This window comes from Vanellus vanellus (genome assembly GCF_965231255.1).
Source record: "Vanellus vanellus genome assembly, chromosome: 15".
In the NCBI taxonomy this organism is placed as follows: Eukaryota; Metazoa; Chordata; class Aves; order Charadriiformes; family Charadriidae; genus Vanellus; species Vanellus vanellus.
Window position 1 is genome coordinate 5964765 of NC_138920.1, and position 19734 is coordinate 5984498.

Below are 19734 nucleotides of genomic sequence, written 5' to 3' on the forward strand. Positions count from 1 at the left end.
GCGTAATACCAAAGAAAAAGAGTATCAGCTGTGCACTTCATATACAGTATTGATTGGTAGTACACTTGTTAATTTGTGAGATACAGGAAATTCCAGCCAGGGCTAGGAGGGCTTGACTACACTGCTCCCTGATGTAGCTGTGACTCCTATTGCCTTCAGAGAGGTTTGGATCAGGTTGCAAATAGCCAAAATTCTACCGTGAATTACTTGGCTCTGTACGTGTGTTGTCCCGGACTCTCCTTCTTCTCCTGGTGTAATACAAGTGTGCTGAACAGAGGAAAAGTTGCCCAGGACTAGCAGCATCGGTTTTGCTTGACTTAACGTGCGTGGCCTCAGGTGGTGAGGGCTTGCTTGGAGTTCAGCAAGGAAAAATGGAGATGTCTTCTTCCTATTGTGCTTCTGTTTAAAGGTTCGATCTGTAGATGTTTACAGTTTGGCGTGTTTTGGGGGTACGTAGAGTGCACAACAGAGCTGGTGTCCTGGCCTAGGCTCTCAACTTAGCACAACAAAGGACGGAGTTGGGGCAGGGGGAGGGGAGGCAGAAGGTGTGTTTTCCACAATGGTCTGTTTAAAACATTACCAGCAGCCTCTCTTCCATCATGAGTCCTGGTTTAAAACTATTGCCCTGGGGCATAAAAATCAACTCCTAACAACTTCCAGCGGGACCACTATTCCATCAATGTTCCCATCAAATGTTGACTTCCATGATTAATATTCTCCCTCTTTCTTCGTTAATCATCAGTCTTCATTCATTTTTTTGTAACTTCCCGCTGACAGGGGTAGTGTTCGTAGAGCAGCTGGTAGGGAAAACAGAAAGGGCTGAACTGCTGTACACAAGCTGCGAAGGGGAAAAGCCACCTCAGAGCACTGTGTCAGCTCAAAATTATTCCCAAAGATGCATTTTTTTTCCTCATCCTAGAAGCAGCGGGGCTGACTTTTCGATAGTCTTTGTGAGGTGGGACCTTACAACCACCCGTGATTGCTATCGTACTGCCCTACCTTGGGCGCCGTAGCAGCCATTAATTTAGAGCAGGAACAACAGTAATGAAGAACAAACTGTCAGAATTTGGCCCATCAAATTGAACCTGTATGTGATGTTAAAATAGAGTTTTGCAGTTAACACTTGTACTGTGATTTGTGAATTGCAAGTCCACTCCCAGCTTTGCCACCAACTTCCTGAATGACTTTGCACATGAGACGGATCTCTTCCTCACCGCCCCACCTATAAATTGAGAACAGTTATTGCTTTTTCCATTGTTCTGCCTCTCTGAGCAGTTGAGACTGTTCATCCTGCACAGAAGGGACTCCCTGACTGTTGTTCAAGACATTGTATAAATATGAGTTCAGTAAGCACTGGGGTAGATATGCACTCCTAAAATAGATGGTGCGTGTTAATCTACTTTCTAGAAAGCATTATGGCAATTTCTGTGATCCCTCTCAACTCTGGTAACTTCATAAAGAGATCCGGAGGCTGTATTCCCCAGACTTCGACTTCGTCCCTTGAGATGCTTCGTAACGCACTTCGATTTGTTTGATAGGAATGCTGAATAAGCTGCCTTACCACTGTGATCACGGTAACCTAAGCAATAAAGAAGCATCAAAAAGATAAATATTTGAGTTATAGAACCTAGAGCTTGGTCTGGTCTTCTCAGAGGCATCAGAAATTCTGTACGAATCAACATTTAGGACAATGAATTGGGCATTAAGTCAACAAAGTCAAAATTCGCAGGACAATCTTGCTGGTGAGAGGAAGATTTGTGTGTTATGTCTTTTTTTTCCTAGCGCGTTGATGGTACACGTGCAAACAGCTCCCTCGGCGTAGGTTCGCAGGATGCACAACTAATGGCCGTCACACATCAGCGGGACGGGGGCGGCTGACAGGACTTTGCTGGGAGTGTGTCTTCTGCTTCTCCAATGCAGAAGGACCTTCTTTAATCTCAGCTTTTCTTTATCATTTCCTTTCAGGGATGATTTTATTGCACTGGTGTTTTCTGCCTCTTTCCCATATACAGCAGGCTTCTCGCAAGGCTATCGCTCACGGGCTCAGGGGCTGTGCTGGAGCTCCCGGCCTTATTAGAGCATGTTTCCCTGCTACTTCAGGCAAGCACGGATACTCCTTGGTTTGAGTAATACATTTATTCAACATTCACACCAAAAAAATCTTGCCCTGTCTAGCTGCAGTGTTCATTGACTGGCAGTAATAGAGAATGTCTGTGTACTTCCAAATATAGCAGTATCTAATGCAACTTTTCTGGGGGGAAAAAACAAACAAACAAAGAAACAAAACTGCACAAGTGTTACTGTTTCCTTGTAGAGAACAATCTTGCCTTGAGCGCAGAGCTTGTACTTGTTTGCTTGTCTACCGCTAACATTTTTAGGATAAATCTTTATCCTTAAAGATAAAGATTATGAGAAATAAAAACTTGCTCAGTGTAAATTGCATCTTTCACAACACAGATAAAGCAATGATTGAACATGGCAGAGATCTGGTGTCATCTGAGAGAGCACGATAGGTTCAGGAAAGGTCAATAAATAGACAGCCAAATGACAGACTTGCAGTGCAGGGCTGCATAAGCGCCCACTCTAACTTTTGCCGCTCCAGTCAAACTGAAAACAACTTTGCTGCAGAAAGAATTTAAAAATGCATTTCCTAACAAATTTTGGATTTTAAACATTTTAAATTAGAAGATTTTTAAGCTGCAATAAAAATGTTTGCATTTCTATTAGCTGAAATTATGCTAAATCTCCATTAGTATTTTTTCCCCTGCTCTTCTAGGGGCAATTCTGCAAAACAGTGGAAGTCACTACTGTAAGCATTTAAAAGCTTTTCTCTCCTCATGTTCCCAACATTTCCCCCTACAACTTAACTAATGTTGTGCAGGTATTACTTCATTTTTCTCTCTCCCTTCATTTTCCAATTTGTTTCACTAATATCTTTTCAAAACTTCCTCTATATTTTAAAACCTCATTTGCCATTAAGAGAAATGGAGCATTAAAAAAAAAAAAAATGAAACATTTGGATATCATTGTGCATGGGGGAAAAAAAAAAAACGGGCAATAGCCAGGATGGTATTACAGCATTCACTTCGTTATATTTGATGAAGTGAAAGAAAAGATACAGACCATATTCAGCATTCACAAAAAGGATTCGAAATTGGTGGCAGAAACTTTACATTATTAATTGAACGCATTGCACAGGAAACATTTTGGGTTTGAATTTTTTTGTTTATGAAAATAGGGGGGTTGTACCTTATATGTTTTTTATTCCTCCTCCTTAACCAATTCCAGCTGAAATGTCAGTATCAGAAGATCTTTCTCTGACAGTCTTTGCTTTTTTGTCAGTTTTGTGTCTTGATAGTTCCTGTTTTCAAATCTAAAACAATTTATCTGATATCAGAGAGAGACTAGTCTTTTACTGTTTTTTTATTTACTGATTCAGGAGACAGAGTAAGGGATATGCTGGCGCTGTAATTGCATGCACAGACTGATTACACACCGGCTCAGTGTCTAATTTATATACTCCTTTCTTACTAAATTAGTATGAACAACTGCAGAAGCCTGCTAGGAATGTGCAAAGGGCTACATGTAAGCATTCTCATTTTTTACACAAACTTGGACCCATATTTTGAAAGTGTTTTCCAAAATGTAGATTGCTGAGGGTGGGGGTGGTTTAATAGCTCCAATGCTGCTCAGCATAGCTCTAAAGTTAATGTAAGAGATAAGAAAGGTTGGTCCCATTGTTTTAGAAGGGAGAAAAGAAATCATGAGGAAATTTGGACAATCCAGCACCAATGTCCTCAGTACCAAATGTTGCTTTTTACTCTTTAAGTGATGTTTTGGGTTAGAACGATCTTCTTTTCCCTTCTTCCCACCTCGACAATTGAAAGCTGCCCAGGCATTAGCTTCCTAAATCTGCATCCATCTTCATCCAGGGAAGTCCCTTGTGTCCCAGCATGTCACTAACCCACTGTGCCATCCCGACCAAACTCTTTTTCTTTCTCTCATCTTTGCCTCAGTTTCCCCATGTAGAAAACCTTTGCGGCTCCACCTCTGCTATGCAAAGTGATTAAGGCTTAAATGAGGAAAGATTTCCAGGTGTTGATGCACCCTCGTTACAGCAACAACGCACCTTTTGTCCTATAGGAATAGGACAGTGTCAGTTTAAATGGCTTTAGCTCTTTCGGAGATACTTATCAGGTGTTTGCATTCAGAAAGCGGTTGGAACAGCAGTAGGTAGGTAACTCCACTGACTTGTGTGAGGGGTCCAATAATATATAAAATAGCACGTTATGCCTTTAATTACTACAATGGTAGATCACATTCAATATTATTTTTTGGACAGGAAATAATAGTGGGAGCCTAGAGGGAAATTTTATTTGATTGCCCTCCTCCATTACCCCAAAGATTGCTTGCCGTAGCATTAATAGCGTGAGTAGGAAAGGTCTCCGACGTACGGTTTACCGGCTCGCTCAATACCAGGCTGCAGCAGCCGCTGCTAAAATAACACAAACATCAGCCGTTATTAGCCATGCAAGGGGCAGAGCTGCCATCAGCTGACGAGGAGAATTAAGCTCTGTTATACACAAGCGTCGGGACCTCGGAGACTATGCTCGGCTGGGCCTGTTCACCTGTCCTTTCTTGGGAAAGAAGAGCTGGAAGTGGAGCACCGGTGGACGTGTGCTGCCACGCGTGGTGGTACGGTGGTGGCACTCTGCTTGGCCGGCAGGGGTTTGCGATCCCCGGCACCCTGGGGGTGCCCCAGGAGTAAGGCACAACTACGGGGTTACCAGGGAGGAAACGTGCTCAAGTGAATAAAGATGATAAGGGAATTAGTAATGATTTCTGTGGGGTGTTTATTTTTTGAGCACTGGGCTGTTCCCCACTAGACTCCTTAAGGAGGAAAACAAAATTACCCTGTAAATACTTCCCTACCACCGAGAACCGTGAATACAGAAAACAACACATCAATGCTCATCAGCAAGGGCAAGACCTTTATGTCAATGTTCATTTGCGGAACAAACGCGCTGGGTATCCTCTCTGGGGCTGTAAATATCCCCATTGTGCTCCTGCAGGAAGGGCTGCTGCCCGAGGTGGCAGGGCAGCCTCGATGGGAAACCTGGATTCGCGTAAATAGAGCCAACCTATTCCTTCCTCCTCGCCAATCGCACTTTTTCCGAAAATCCAAGTACTGTCTAAGTATCGTCACAGGAGAGGCAGTAAGGCTGCTCACCCGGCTCTTTTCACAGCGCTCCTTTTCTCCCTGAGAGGCAGCAGGAAGAGAGGACTTACCACCGCCCAGATGTGCATCACAGCCGTGCCTGCTGCAGAAGAACCGGGGATGTAGAGAAGCCAAAGGGCAGCAAACCCACCCCAGCTCACCTCTGCAGCTGCAGGGCTCGAGCACAGCGGCAGTTTCTGCGCTGGGAGGCGAACCCGCAGCGGGTCAGCGATGGGTGTGCTGCTGCTCGGTGCAGCCTAGCAGAGGAGTGAGGTAGCCCTTGGCTCACTTGGTAAATGCCACACAGCTTGGAGTAAGCACGTGCACCTTGCAGTCCCTGTGGCAAACTTGTGCTCCTCCTCCATCCCTCTGCGGGCAGATCATAAGGTACCTATTTTGTTTTCCTGCTCAGCTGCTGTAACCCAGGTTGCTGTGGGACTGCGAAGCTCTCGCGTTTATCAGCATTAAATAAGAAGCAATAAGCTCTTGGCTGCGCCGTGAAGAGCTTTCCTTTCCTGGGTAGTAAATCTGCAGTAACTCTCTCTTACAGTTTTATTGAGGGTTATCAAGTGTTTATTCAAAAGGCATTTCCGTGCATTCAACCTTCTTCTAACTGGGCAGTGAGTGGTAATGTTCTCTCCGGACAGACTATTATTGCTGTGGTAAAATCTGCTCTGTTTAGTCAATAGACTGTCCACTTTGCTAATTTGCTGGGTGGAGAGAGGAAGTAGGACCGTAGTGGCATATGGTTTCTACTAAATGGAGTTTGAACTATGTCACTTACAGAATCAGCTTCCCCAGAACGCCTGTGCTGTCTCAAAAAGCCCTGTAAGACAAGAAAACCTGTATGGAGACAAACCCTTTGAAGAACTCTTAGGTTGCATCTACACAACGTGCAAGGAGCCACGCTGCTGCCCTTCTCGCGTGGCACGGCTGAATGTCAGCCCAGACCTCCTATCCTCAAGTAACGAGGGCTACGGAGAAGCCCATCGCTGAAGCGGTTCCTGCGGCTCGCTGGCCCCGCGCGGCCTGAGCGTGCTCCACTGCTGTGGTGGAAGGAGTGCTTAAAGGTGGTCTTCAAAGTCCGGACTCAATAGAGGAGCTGTTAATTAACAGGGTGGTTTAGAATGAAACCTCTGTCTAGGGACATCTGGAAATCTGGAATGGGCGCTGGGAGAAAGTGTGTGTGTGTCGGGGGGGTGAGGCCGGAGGTTGGCTTGGTTTATTCTGAGAAAATAAGCTCATTTTGCATTTGCTCTGCCTCTTCTTTTAGCTACTGGTTGTTGGGATGAAGAAGTCAGAAATGAGGTGGCCAAAAAAAGGGGGATGGAAAAGGAGTTGCCCAAACTTACCATGTAAGAGCAAATGATTTTGGACACGGTAAAAGCAGGCTCACGTTTGGGTGAGGTGTCACCTATGTGTGGCTGTGCCCCTGCTCGTGTCTGCTGGGCTCGCGCATCTCTCCTGCCGCCGCCAAAGCCTTCCTCCTCCTGCACAGGAGGAGCTCCTGCTCCTTCCAGGGGAGGAGGAGGGGTGGCTCAGCCACCCTGAGCCAATGGGCACCGGCACAGCTGGTACTTCTCACAGCGCCTTCATTTTAAAGCTATCCATCATGCTCGGGGGATCACATCCCGGCCCCGAATCGCAGAACTGGCACCTTGGGAAGTGTTCAGCTATGAAAACTGACTTGGCAGGACAGCTTTGCCACGCGAAAAAAAAAGATGCTGTGACTTTCTTATTTTTAAAAGGTAAGGTAAATGGAAGCGGCTGAACTGACTCGCAGGAATTTTCAGTGGATATATGGCTCTGCTTTGCCCTGTTGTTGGGTGGATACGGGCAAGTCCGACTGCAGTGAAGAGGTTTGGTACAGATGGGAATCGGCAGACTGTTACATCTGCAAACTGTCATGTCTTTAGAATTGTGTCACGTTGAACTTCAGTCTCCCAGCGAGGTGTGTGTGGCCCATGGATCGGTGAGAAGAAACGCAGGCTCTTAGGTCAGAGCTGCAAACTTTGAGGCTGAGGTTCTGATTATGATGGGATGCTACAGTGCTCTCGGATGAGAAGTTTGGGCTGGTCTGATATTGGACACAATGGGTCTAAGTTGTCCGAACATAGTTATTTGGGATGTGTACTGCCGTTCAGGTGAGGACATCTTTTTGAGGTACCAGTTGACCTCAACCTGATGATCTGGAAGTGAAATGAAATTATACCAAGGAACAGTTGACACGTTTTTCTTGTTTTTATTCCTGGTGCTTTAGGTTGCATCGGTTTAGTAATTTGCAGGAGGAGCGGATTGCATAGACACAATAGGAGGCTTAATTAGTGTGCAAAGTGCTTTGAGATCGTCCATGAAAGGTGAAATAGATGCAGAAAGTTATCTTTCGTCCTCCTCAGAGGCTGGATTTCAGTAATGGATGAAATGACCCCTAAAATATAATATTAATTCTGCAAAGCACTTGGGAGTTCTCCTGAATCAAAGGTGCTATGCAAATATATTCTCACTTTCCTTTACCAGTCCCTTTGTGCCAGCCAGTCCACCACTAGTGGCGATTCTCATTTAATCAGAATTCAGCCTTCAAATTTTCTGCAAGTCCATAGATAAATAAAGCAGCAGCCGTAGTTGATCATTTATTTATAAATCTATTTATAATCTATGTTTTGCATATTAATCAAAACCACTCCAAGTGGCAATTCCTGATTAAGGACTATTTCTTTGTCTCATCTCTCTTGCCCCTAGATAATATGCAAAGAATTAGATTAGAAATATTTTTTATAAATAAATTATGATAAACTCCTGCTTTATTTATATACTCAGACAAAGGTACCACTCTTCCAAACACTGGATTTCTCCCTTCTTCTGCTCATACTTCCATCTCCCTGCCACGTGGTAAGCTCCATCGGTTGTGGCATTCACAGTGGTCCTTTAAATGGGAAATCCTTGATTTTTAGGTAGAAAACTGCCACTTCCCACCTCAGATGAGACAGCCCAAGGCCCGACCCAAGGCAGCAGCGTCGCGATGAGTTGAGGAGTTCAAGGTACTTCTTGTGCACACAAAAACTACAGGGTAAAAATAATATAAATTCAGGAAACATCTTGCAAAGTTTGGGGCTGCAGAGTGTGACGGGCAGTCAGGAGACAGGAGGAGAAGTGTTAGAAACAAGGGAACAGGAAAAAACAGTTCTGAAAAAGCAGGAGCTCTCTGAACCTCTACCTGCAGAAAAGGACTAGATGCCAATTGTTCTGCTACGGTTGGTCGGATGGAGAGGACAGCTGCAGGGAGCAGGTAGGTAAGGTCTCCACGATGGGAAGCCCTGAAACTGGGCTGATCCCACGTCGCAGGACTGAAATTTTGGGCCGTAGCGAGAAGTACTAACGGCATGCATTCCCTTGAGCACCAGCGCTGAAAGGGCTCTGAGCCAGACGGTGAGGACCCACGCGTCTGTGAGTTGCTCTATGGTGTGAAGCTCTCCTCCCTGTCCTACCATCACCCCTGACCACTGCATCCCTGGGGCTGCGCTTTGCACCCCCGTTGCCCACGCACCGTGGGCCTCCTTCCAGCGGCCGTGGGCTCCTCTCCCTGCCTTTTCCCAAAGAAGCAGGCTCCAAACGTGTGTAAATCGAGCCACTCCACTTTTTGCCAGCGTGCCCCGCTCCGCTGGCCGTCCCGCTGCCACTGCCCTTTTGCGAGGACGCGGGTGTCAGCACGAACACGCCGGGCTTCAGCTGTGCGGCACGGGGCCCGGCCGGGTCCGGCTGGGCAAACGGCCGTGCAGGCGGTGCGGGGCTGCCTGGGGACAGGGATGCTGGGATGGGAGGGTTTTGGAAGCAGCCTGGCATCCTTCGGGAGCCAGGCGTCCACTGAGATCGGTGTGTAGCTACACTTTTTGCGCCTAGCTAAATGAAGCCTTGGTATCGTGTCGTTAATTGTATCAGCAAAATAGTCATCACCTGTATATGTGTTCCTAGAGGCTCCTCTGTATGGTCTGATAAAGGGTATCTATCAGAGAAATAGCAAACTAGAGTACTTTACTGTGGACTATAATTAAACACTGATAGTATCCCATGTGCTGCATATTTGAATTGGCCATGGTGGGACTACTCAAATGTTTAAATAGTTTTAATTTAATCTAAGGGGTTTGGTTATGTGCATATTACCTGTTGTGTAAGCATTTTAGATCATTATGGAATACAAACACGGCATTGCAACCGGTTGGCAAGAATTGAGAGAAACTATCAGATAGCGTTAAGTCCTGGAGTCATGTGTATTCGTGGTTCAAATCGTGTTTCTAGCCTTACGGGCTGAACGAAAAAGGTTTAAAATAAAACCCAAATACATTCTGAGGACAAGAAGAAAAAGAAACAAAAGAAATAAAATCCCTGAATTTTTTGGGTCATGATGGAGGAGGTCAGGAATTAGGGTATGACGAGGGCTGGGAGACCTGGCTTCGCTTCCCATTCCTGCCATGTACTTTCTGTGTGACTTTGAACGCGACAGTTTTCTTTGTGTCTGTAAAGTGGGAATAATAACAACTTCCTATGTTGTGGACACGTAAGAAAACTAAATACCGCAGCCACAACCACAGATATTTAAGAGAAAGTTTTGCATACAAATAGATGATTCAGAAGGTCTTTAGCATGCACCTGAGATCTTCTCATTCAGCAGTGAAATGCAGCAGCTTCTAGAGTGGGACATGGCATGCCCCGGAATCAGAGCTGCCACGCTCTAGAGTAAAATAAAATAGAGTTTCCCAGAGTTTCTGGAGAGTTTGTGTTACTGCAGCTCTCATGAAGACACCAACTAGAGGATTTCTGTGTGCACGCTTGAAGAAACCGAGCTCATAAACGGAGTATTTTATTTCTGTTTTGTTGCTCTGTTTTGTACAGGTACCTGTTCAGAAGTGCAGGCAATACCGGATCAGCCGGTCAGAATTGAACAGATCTCTACCACAGAGCAACACATGTTTACTGAGGGCCTTTCTTCAACCAAACCTAGAATCCGTAGGCGCAAAATACTGTACGAGGATAATGTTGAGGAGCAAGTTTGGGCTAAGAATGTTGTTGGGAATTATTTGCTCAGCCGACTGCTGAACTTTAGTTTAGACAAGGGCTGGTTTAGAAGCGCAGTGAGATATTGCAGTTTGGGTTTTCCACTCATTAGCGCTCTGTTCCTCCGGCGCGGGCTCGCAGCCTTACACCGCCCTCCGCGGGGCGCTACGGCGTGAGCCCCTCCAGACCTGATGTGGCGTAGGGCGCAGCGGACAGGGCCAGGGATGCACGCCCTGCTGTGCTTTATCTTGCTTAATGAATACTCTGCCTTCAACAACTTTATTGCCCTCTGCCTGTTCCAGGATCCTTAATTACTTTCTGCTTGGCAGACAGGATCCTTTTATTTTTTTATTTTTGTTAAGTATTACCAGATTCCCCAAGCATCACTCTCCACAGGGACAATGTCATAATAATTGAACCGCAAACAAGCTGTATGAAAAAGATGACAAAAGGGACAAATTTACACTCAGCTCTTCTTTCACCACCAAAAAGAAAAAGAAAAAGCTGAAGGCTCCGCTATATTTTTCTGTTACCTTTAGAAGAAGGATGCGTGGCATCGCCACATGTACCAACTGCGTACACAAGGCCTGTGGGCAGAGACAGAAGGCCAAACCTGGAGGCTAAATCAAGACCCGGTGCAAGATTAAACTGCTTGGTTATAATCATGGCCTTTGGCAGTGAGATTGCTGTGGAATTATCCTCTCTTCGTAAGGATTTTAGACTCTCCCTTGCTCTGCCTGTGCTATTATAAATGACTTGATGAACTCGATTCCCTTCTTGTATGTTATAATTTCTTTCATATTTGCAGCCGCATATTAAGGCAGTGGCAGTGATCTTCATATCATCAACCTGTGCTTTTTTTCTTTTATTTTTTCAGTAACATCAAGACAAAGTGAGTCTTGGTATTTGTTAGGCTTTTTTCCCCTCCCTCACTTCCACTCGTATGAAAAACTTTGTATTTTGTTTTTTTTCCTTTTTTCAAAGGTAAGCTTTTTCCTCTTTCTTAGTTACTAAGACAAGGTTGAAAACATGATTCATTGTATCCCAATAAGGTCAAAATGCAAAGGCAAATTCAAGCCGTGAAACATGAGTTTGATCGTTCATTTGCGGACTTTGTTTCTCATGATCTCTGAATACTTACATATTCATACTGGTTTTCTCCACCTCTTCTATCGCCTATCCAAAAATGCCTTTTTTATTCTCTATTCTGTAACTCAAAATTTAATTAAAAAAAGGCAACTTTATACTGACTATTCAAAAGTTGGGTTTAGATAAGGGTCAGGGTTTAGAGATATTACTCCGAGCGCTTTTTCTCTACAAACTTGGTAGAAAAACCTAGGAAAGCTTGCTTTCCTTCAAAACTAGTTTCATTTCCTGAATTTTTATCAGACTGAGAGGTGTCATCCTCTGTTGTCCTGACATTTTAGATTGACTATGTAGCTAATTATTTTTCCCTGCGAAGACAGAACACAGGTTGCCTTTACTATGTGTGTGATTGCTTGAGATGATTCTAACTTCCACAAAACAGGAACTTTGTTTTTCTCAACTAAAGACCCATTGCCTTGTATATCGTACCTAACATTGACTAAACACAGCCAGATCAGTGAACCAAAGTGAGGTGTGTGGGCAGAAAGTAAAGACTTGGAGACTAAACTGGTTTCAATACTAGCACCATGCTAGTTAACAACCCTAATGCAGTGGCCCATTACTCCCAGGTTTTTATCCACCGACCTGTCCGCGTTGCTCAACTATCTTTTCTATTTTTAACTTCTATGGAGGAAGAAGAGAGGCTTGGAAATGGTGTGTGGGAGTTAATCTAAAAATCCTGTTTAGGAACTTCCTCGAGGGTTTTAAGGAGTGTAAAAAAAATACCCAAACAAAAAAACTAGTAACTGCCTCGGAGATGCTCAGCTGAAGGTACTGCCGAACAGGCGAGAACATCGAAAGCGGTGGGAAGCAGAAGGAAAGAGAACAAGATGTGCCCTCGTGTGAGCATGCAACGATTTAACTCTGGAACATGTGAGTCTTGTTGAACTAGGATGTTGTGATTGCAGGGGGACTTGCCTCTGAAGCGATGATGATTTATTGCTGTGCTTCATTTTGTAATTGGCAAATGGAGAAAACCAGGTGCTGGGCCAGGGAGGGAGGAAAATTCCTGTTCATCGGGGCACCTCTGACCTTCACAGCAAAGGAGAAGAGGCCTCATCCTGTGCTGCCTTCTGCAGAAGTCATGTGCTGGCTTCGAGCAACGCCCCAGAGGCTGTGGAGGCACGTGGAGAGGCAGCCTTCCCTCGGCCGCTCGGGGAGCCCGAGGTCCCTGACGCGTCCTCTGGTGCCCTAGAGCGACCCGTCCTGCACGGAGGCTGTGCTCCTGGCACATACCTCCTATACTGGGTCTGTATGGGAACAACACGCTGGAAACACCTGTAACCCTTTTGAAAGCTCTTCTCTGACATTCTACAGGGTCAAAACTCCGGCCCCAGGGAAGCGACCCAACGGTCTGGGTATTCATGCAGGACTTCTCATGGCGCTACGTGGTTGGAGCTTCAACGGGAAGGCAGGTTCGTGTGCCCGCTGGCAGCAACCGTTTGCCTGCTGGAAGCAACGCGCTCCCTGGGACGCAGCAGCGGAAAGGATGCGCTTTCTATCAGCCTCGTAGTTAAGCCCTCCGCTGGGTCAAACCATTAGCGATTCTGGGTTTAAGCAAAGACAAGACACGTGCAAACGATGACTGAACTTTCAGCCGCTTGTAGTGGTCTCCGCCAGCTTTTGCCCCGTCGTTGTTGTGCAGATGCACAGCGCTGTGCAGTGCAGAGGAAATAACTCCAAATGCTGCTTTTTGGGGTAAATGATACCTGGAAGTCTGGTGCCTGGTAACACGGGTGTACGAGATAGATGGGATGACCCCAAGGACTAAATATCTTGGGGATCTTTGCAGAAGTATCTGCTTTTCTGGTGTGTCATAACTGAGTAGGATGCAGTTCTCAGCCGTCACCTGAATCAAGTTGGAATGAGCCCGTTTTGGATAGAAATGAATTGCCTAATTTCTAATCTACCCATACCGCACCAGAGAACTGAGAAGAATGGAAGACAGCAAGACAAGTTTTGGGCAAAAATCCCATAAATTGAAATATATTCCTATAGCATTAACTTTTCCTTTATTTCTGACAGAAACAACAACAACAACAACAAGCGAGGAGCTCTCTCTCCCACCTAGAGCAACGCCAGAGCCACCCTGGGCTGAATTCCCAGGCTGAGGAGGTGCTGGGGAAGTGTCGCAGCGGGCCCAGGGACCTTGGGTTTTGCATCAGTTTTGGGAAGCTGCCCCTTGGACACAGACAGAGGGAAACTCAATTGAAAGCCATTACAGGTGTGTTGTTTGTTTTTTTGTTTTTTTTTTTTTTTTTAAGCTATGATCAGAGATTCTTGCAGTGAAAAAGAAAAGCAATCCAACAAGCTGCCTGCTGCTTACTGCCAAGGGCGCCTGATTACTTCAGCTAATTTCAGGCCTGGAAACATTGTTGACAATGTGATTTCTGAAACATGGGAAGTGTTATTCGGTCGCGCGATCTGTACCATATCTGCGTCAGGAGTTTCGCTGCTGTCACTCGCAGCAACTTTCACCGTTCTATCATCATCTCCCAGAACTAATTACCTTAAACTGATGAAAGTAGATTTTTAAAAGTAAAACGCCTTCAGTTATTTGCTTTTCAGGTGGTTTATGAAGTTGTTTTAGCATGCTCTGTTGGGCTGTAGGCTTACCTACGTCACGCAGAGAGCTGCAGTAAGGCATTTTTCGAGGCCGGCGCCGACTGAGCGGAGGATTAAGTACGCAGCAAAACGTGTGGCCCATATTGCCTCTGCCTTGCTCTGTTTCACACAGCTCTCTGCTGCCTTTGCATCCATCTGCTCCCCACGACCTGCTGAGCACCACATCCCCTCTGCTCTCTGCTCCTCCCGGCTGCCCACAGCACCCCCGGCTCAGCTCCCTTCCCGTATATACCTCTCTATATAGGAGCTGGGGTTTTCTTTCCACCTGCTTGGAAATAATGTCAGTCTGCGTCTATGCTTGTCTTTCACATCCAAATGGAATAATGCCACAGAGCATCTCTGTTCTTAAGGTAAAATTCATAAAATAGGCTCTGGCCTTACTTGAGTATCTCCGAGTGCAGCATTTCTGCAACCTCATCTAGGTGTTCCTGCTCCGACAGGGGGATTGGACTAGATGATCTTTTGAGGTCCCTTCCAATCCCTAGCATACTGTGATACTGTGATACTGTGATTTCCATGACTCCAACGAGGGCTGTGGTGTACAAGCCCTGGCGCAGAACTCAGAATGTGGGGGATCTCCCTAATACTGAGAGGTGAACTAACCACTTGAATTTTAGAGTATTCAACATGATGAACTGCAGTTTGGGGGGGACACCACGCAAATGCTAGCATCTAATTTTAGAAAAAAAAAATATCATAAGTGCAGTAATTTTGGTAGGAGGCTTCTTAGTAAGTATGTATGCCATTTTGCATGAATACTTGGCATACGCTTCTTGCTGGGACAGTCCTTAGGTGGAGCTGACAGTGTTGCTCACTAGAGCGAGTTCTGCAGCACCTGGAGCTTCCTTGCCGCAGAAATGGTATGTTTAGGTTTCCTGTGGATCACCTTCTGAAGAAAAGTTATGGAATATAAAGTGAAGAAGCCTGTGCACCATGGTCAGTTTTGTTCCAGTGATTTATTTCTTGTTAAAATGATTCAGAAGTGTTCTTTGCTTTCACTTGAATTTGGATACTAGGGAAAAGCATCCTTCCTCCTCACTTAGTTGAAAGTATTATGTTTTATTAACAACCTTAAAACTATTTTGATTTAATACTGAGATATCTCAAATTCCTAATCACAGTTTTATGAAAGAGGAAACTAAAACATAGATAGGCTTAGTGTGTTTATTACTATCTCGGTTAGTCAGTGATAATAATACCTAAAGTAAAAACCAGTTTAACTCGTATAAGACCTTTTTCCAAGCCGTCACGGAGGAACTGCTGGTGTTTCCTACCCATTCAGAACTGCCAGCTTAACAGTGGCGACATCACCTCTCTCTGTCTGGCAGCAGGCAATAATTTCCTGCTGTCCTGGGCTTGTCTCCCCTGCCCTGTGTCTTCAGTACAAATTTTCACCTCTTTCCTCCCCTTTTTCACATCAGCTTCTCGCACTCTGACACCTGCGGGAGGCATCCAGCCAGCCGGTGCTTTAAAAGCCGCCCTTGGTATCAAAACAAACTTTACATGTGGAGAACAGATCTCTGAGTTATCTTACAAAAGGAATCTGCTGGCTGGGTTTTGTCTTCGGTTTTGGGTTTTTTTTTTGGGGGGTGTTTTTTTTTTTTTTTTTTTTTTGTGTGTGTGTGTGTTAATGGATCGCTTAGAAAATAAGTGGCAGTTTTAGTGTCCATTAACTCTCATTTAACTAATGCTAAATTGCACTTGAGCACCTACGGACACATTTGCGAGAGGCATGTTAATACCAGATGAATTCATTAGAAGTGGGACTATTACTTCCAGTGTAAAATGAATTCATAACCATGGGAAATCTAAAATAAAAGCTTACAAAAAAATACTTGGTGGCATGTTAAGTACCCATTAATGCAACGGAATGACACTCAGACTTTTCACAAACACAAAGGAAATCCCCACGAAGGAGGGTGGCACAAGGGAGTTCTGACCAGGAGAGTGTTCGTAATATAAAACATGGAAATTCACCCCCTACCTCTGACCTTCAGCATGTATCGGGGGGAAGAAATTAATACAACACTTCCCTGATAACAGGCTTTTATAAATATTATAAATCACATTAGAAGTTTCCTTTGAATTTCAGGATTTCCCTTTCTCCTTTAAGAGAAAAAGGCTTATTTTTGTTTCTCTCTTTTTTTTTTTTTTTTTTTTTTTTTTTTTTTCCAGACAGTGCAATTGCAAAGAACAAGAGCTGAGGGGAAGAGGGCTCAGAAATGACCCTCTGGCTTTGGGGAGCCCCTCTCCCCTGGTGCCATCGCCACCTCCGGGGGTCCTCGCTCAGAGCGGGTGCCCTCTGCTCAGCGTCACTGCGGTTCTGCTGGTGGCACTGCATGTGGCTGGGAAGCCAGCGTGCCAGCTCGGCTCTGCAGGAGCCACCGCCCTTGCTGCCGCTGAACTTTTGCTGTCCTTCGCGGGACACTTGTCCCCCTTATCCCAGCCTGCCGCTTACCGAAGTGAAATGTTAAAAAAAAAAAAAACGCTGTATGGCAAAACACAACAAATAGTGTTAAAAACGTTTTGCAGACGTGGTAACTCCAGCTGGTTGCAATAGGCAGATGATTATTTTATTCTTGTTTCTCTATTGCTATTGGGTCCAGCTGGGACCTTCTGTGTAAATACGAGTGTCCCTGCCCTCCAGGGCTTGCAAACGATCAGACACTGGTAAAACAGATGTTCCAAGAGATGGAGAACTTGTTCAGTGGCACATGGCACAATTAGAGCTTTCCTCATCTCCTAAATACCCCAACGTATGGAAGCAAACTCATCCCATGGCTCTGTGCTGCATCTTTTTGCTATCAGACCTTCTGCTGACCCTGAACAGCTTCTGCTCTTTGAGGGCTTTTTTTTTTTTTTTCCTTTTTCTGTTGTTGCTCATATTTTCCCCTCACATTAATTATACAGATGTACTGGGGGCCATGTGCTTTGCCACATCACAAAGGAAACCACAGGACTTCAGATCAGAAGAGCTGCCAGATGTACTTGCCTGGCAGAACACCACACAGGGGTCGCGGCTCCGGCTGCCAGACGGGGCTGGCTGCCTCGGCAAAACAGGATGGGGACATCACCTCTTTCCAGAAAAAGGCACCACAAAAGACACAAGCTCAGTGCAAACACTTAGCAACATTTGGGGATTGATTTTGGTAGTGTTTGGGTCTCTTTCCCCGCCCCCCCCCCCCTTTAATAGATGTACTAACTACCCTGATTCTTTAAGGTCAAAGCTGCCAGTCTAAACTTAGGCTGAACAGTATCTTATTTCCTGACAAGCCCTTTGCCTCTTGGTGCCTTTGCAATTTCAAGTCCAGAATCGAGACTTTCAGGACTGTGCCTGCTTGGGAAAGTGTTGTTTGTGTATGGCTCACATCATTGTTCTTATGCTTGTATTTCATTTGTGGTGCGTCACTAAAAGTCATTAAAGACAAGGGTTTTGAAGTGATTGTTTTTTTTCAAGTAGCAACTCTGGAACACGTTGTACTTTGTCTCCTTTAGCAAACTTGCAGCTACATCTCTCCAACAGTCTGCCAGCGATGCTTTTTCTTTTGAGCTTGTAGAAATGGCAGACAGAAATGGCTGATTTAATCTTTGGGACTCTGCTTACTTATTTTTTCCTCCTTTGGAAAGGTGACTTAAAATTTACTTCTTTTTTGCTGGAGGACACAGCTCTCACCGACTTCTCTCAGCATGGAGAATACTGTGTCAATATGTATTTCTTAGACTACGTTTCTAACCTACTCCATTGCAGACACACGGAGGGACAGGGAAGAAAGCCACTATGGTATTTCTATTTCTGTCCCTCAAGAGAAATTCCACAGGGATAGACAGTCATTACATATATGCAGCTGTCATCTCTGGTTCTAATTCTTCTACCTATTTTCTGTCATGAAATTGGTGTTTGTGAATGGGATACACATGACTTAACACAGCAGCAAAATGTTCCCCTTCTACCACTGGTCTATGGATCTGGTTTCTATCAGTGGCGTACAGAGATGTGGGCAGAGGTGCACGGGTGTAACACTGCTCCTCAGTGGCACGGCCGAAGCCTAGGGTTGGCCTTGCCCCTGGCTTGTCCCGCCTTAGCTGGGCAACACTGTGTTCGAACGTCCCTGATGGATGCTGAGTGGGTAAGCAGCCCCTGATATAGGACTAGAGGCTCCATGGCACTTCAGGTGTCCTGAAAAATTTTATCATTCCTCCTCTTAAACCTGGTGACTTTTTCTTTAATTATTATTGTCCGAGGTTTTCATTAAACAGGTCATAATTCCAAATTCTCCAGTCTAAAAGAAAATGGGAGCTGCCGATGGTGAATCTATCTGACGCATGTAAATACAGGATATCAATTTCAATTATTCGATAAATTCAGTCCATACAAAACAAGTTAAAATCAAATGTAATGTTTCACTAACCAGAAAAGTGAGGAGCAAAATAAATGACTTATTTTTCAGTAGTTTACAAGTCTTCCATACTTTTCAGGTAAGTGAAATATTGGCAATGGGGGATCGGGTTTGCATCTTGCCTCGTCGTGGAAAATTCCACTGGTGACTTTTACTACTGGACAGGGGCTAAATGAAGATCAATTCCCTATCACCCCTCGCAGTCCCATAATCTGCCATCTCCGGAGTTTCCCTCCCTTGAAAGAAAAAGGCAGGCAAGAGGGAGACTCCTCTGCAAGACACAGACAGAGAAAATTATTTCCTTTCCTTGCTGAAAATGGTGCCCGTGGGAATTCCACGGCTTGCGTTACATCTTCGTGTAATTTCACTCGAGCCTTTGTATGAATCAATGATGAGGCATTTTCCCTTTCATTCAGAGCCTGTAACTTTGTGTAGCCTTAAAGAACAACCCCCCCTTCGCCCTCACCTCCACCTGTGCGCCCCGGGGAGTGCTGCGATCCCCCCGTGGCCCAGCACAGCCGGCAAAAGGCAGCTAACGACCCGACAACAGGCACAGAAACACGGCGGACGAGGGGCAATTTCAGGGCAGTTATCGTATTTAAGGCAGAAAGAGTTGACGTTGAATAGCGCCGCGTCTCCACCCCAACAACGCGGTGGCAGTTGGGGCTGATGGTGGCTATGGCCAACCTCGCCCTGGCTCGGGGCGCGGAGAGCTGCGGGGGAGGGTAACACCCCCCTCCCTTCCTGCTAATTGCCTAATTACTGCCCGGTGGAGCTCTTGACTTGCAGGGATGGGGCAACGAGACGCAGCTGAATCCATTTTGGGAAGGAGGTCCTCCCCCGCTCTCTCTTCTGCCGGGTGAGCGGGGCGCTGCGCGGCCGCGGAGGTTTTTTTCTCGCGTGTTTTGCACTGGGGTAAGTAACATCTTCGTCGCTAACGAAGGGAAGGGGTTCTTTATGGGTTTGTGGTGCAAAATGTTGTAAATCTGCTCCCTCGTTCGCCCCCCGCCCGCCGCATCCTCCTCCTGCCTTTGCGGCGCTTCGGCCTTCGGCGCTGCTGCGGCAAAAGGACCCCACTAAACAACTACCACAGCGGTGTCAAAATGGCCAGGTAGGCTATTTCACTGGGGCTAAATAGATTAAAAACCAAGAAAGTGCCCGCCTTCTTGTGGTTTTGTGTTGGTTTTTTTTTGTTTGTTTGTTTTGTTTTGTTTTTTTTTTTTCCTTTTCCTCCCACTTCTCTGTGAAAGCACCACTAGCAGGAAGCTGCTTCCCAATTCTGTCTCGACCAGGGCGGGA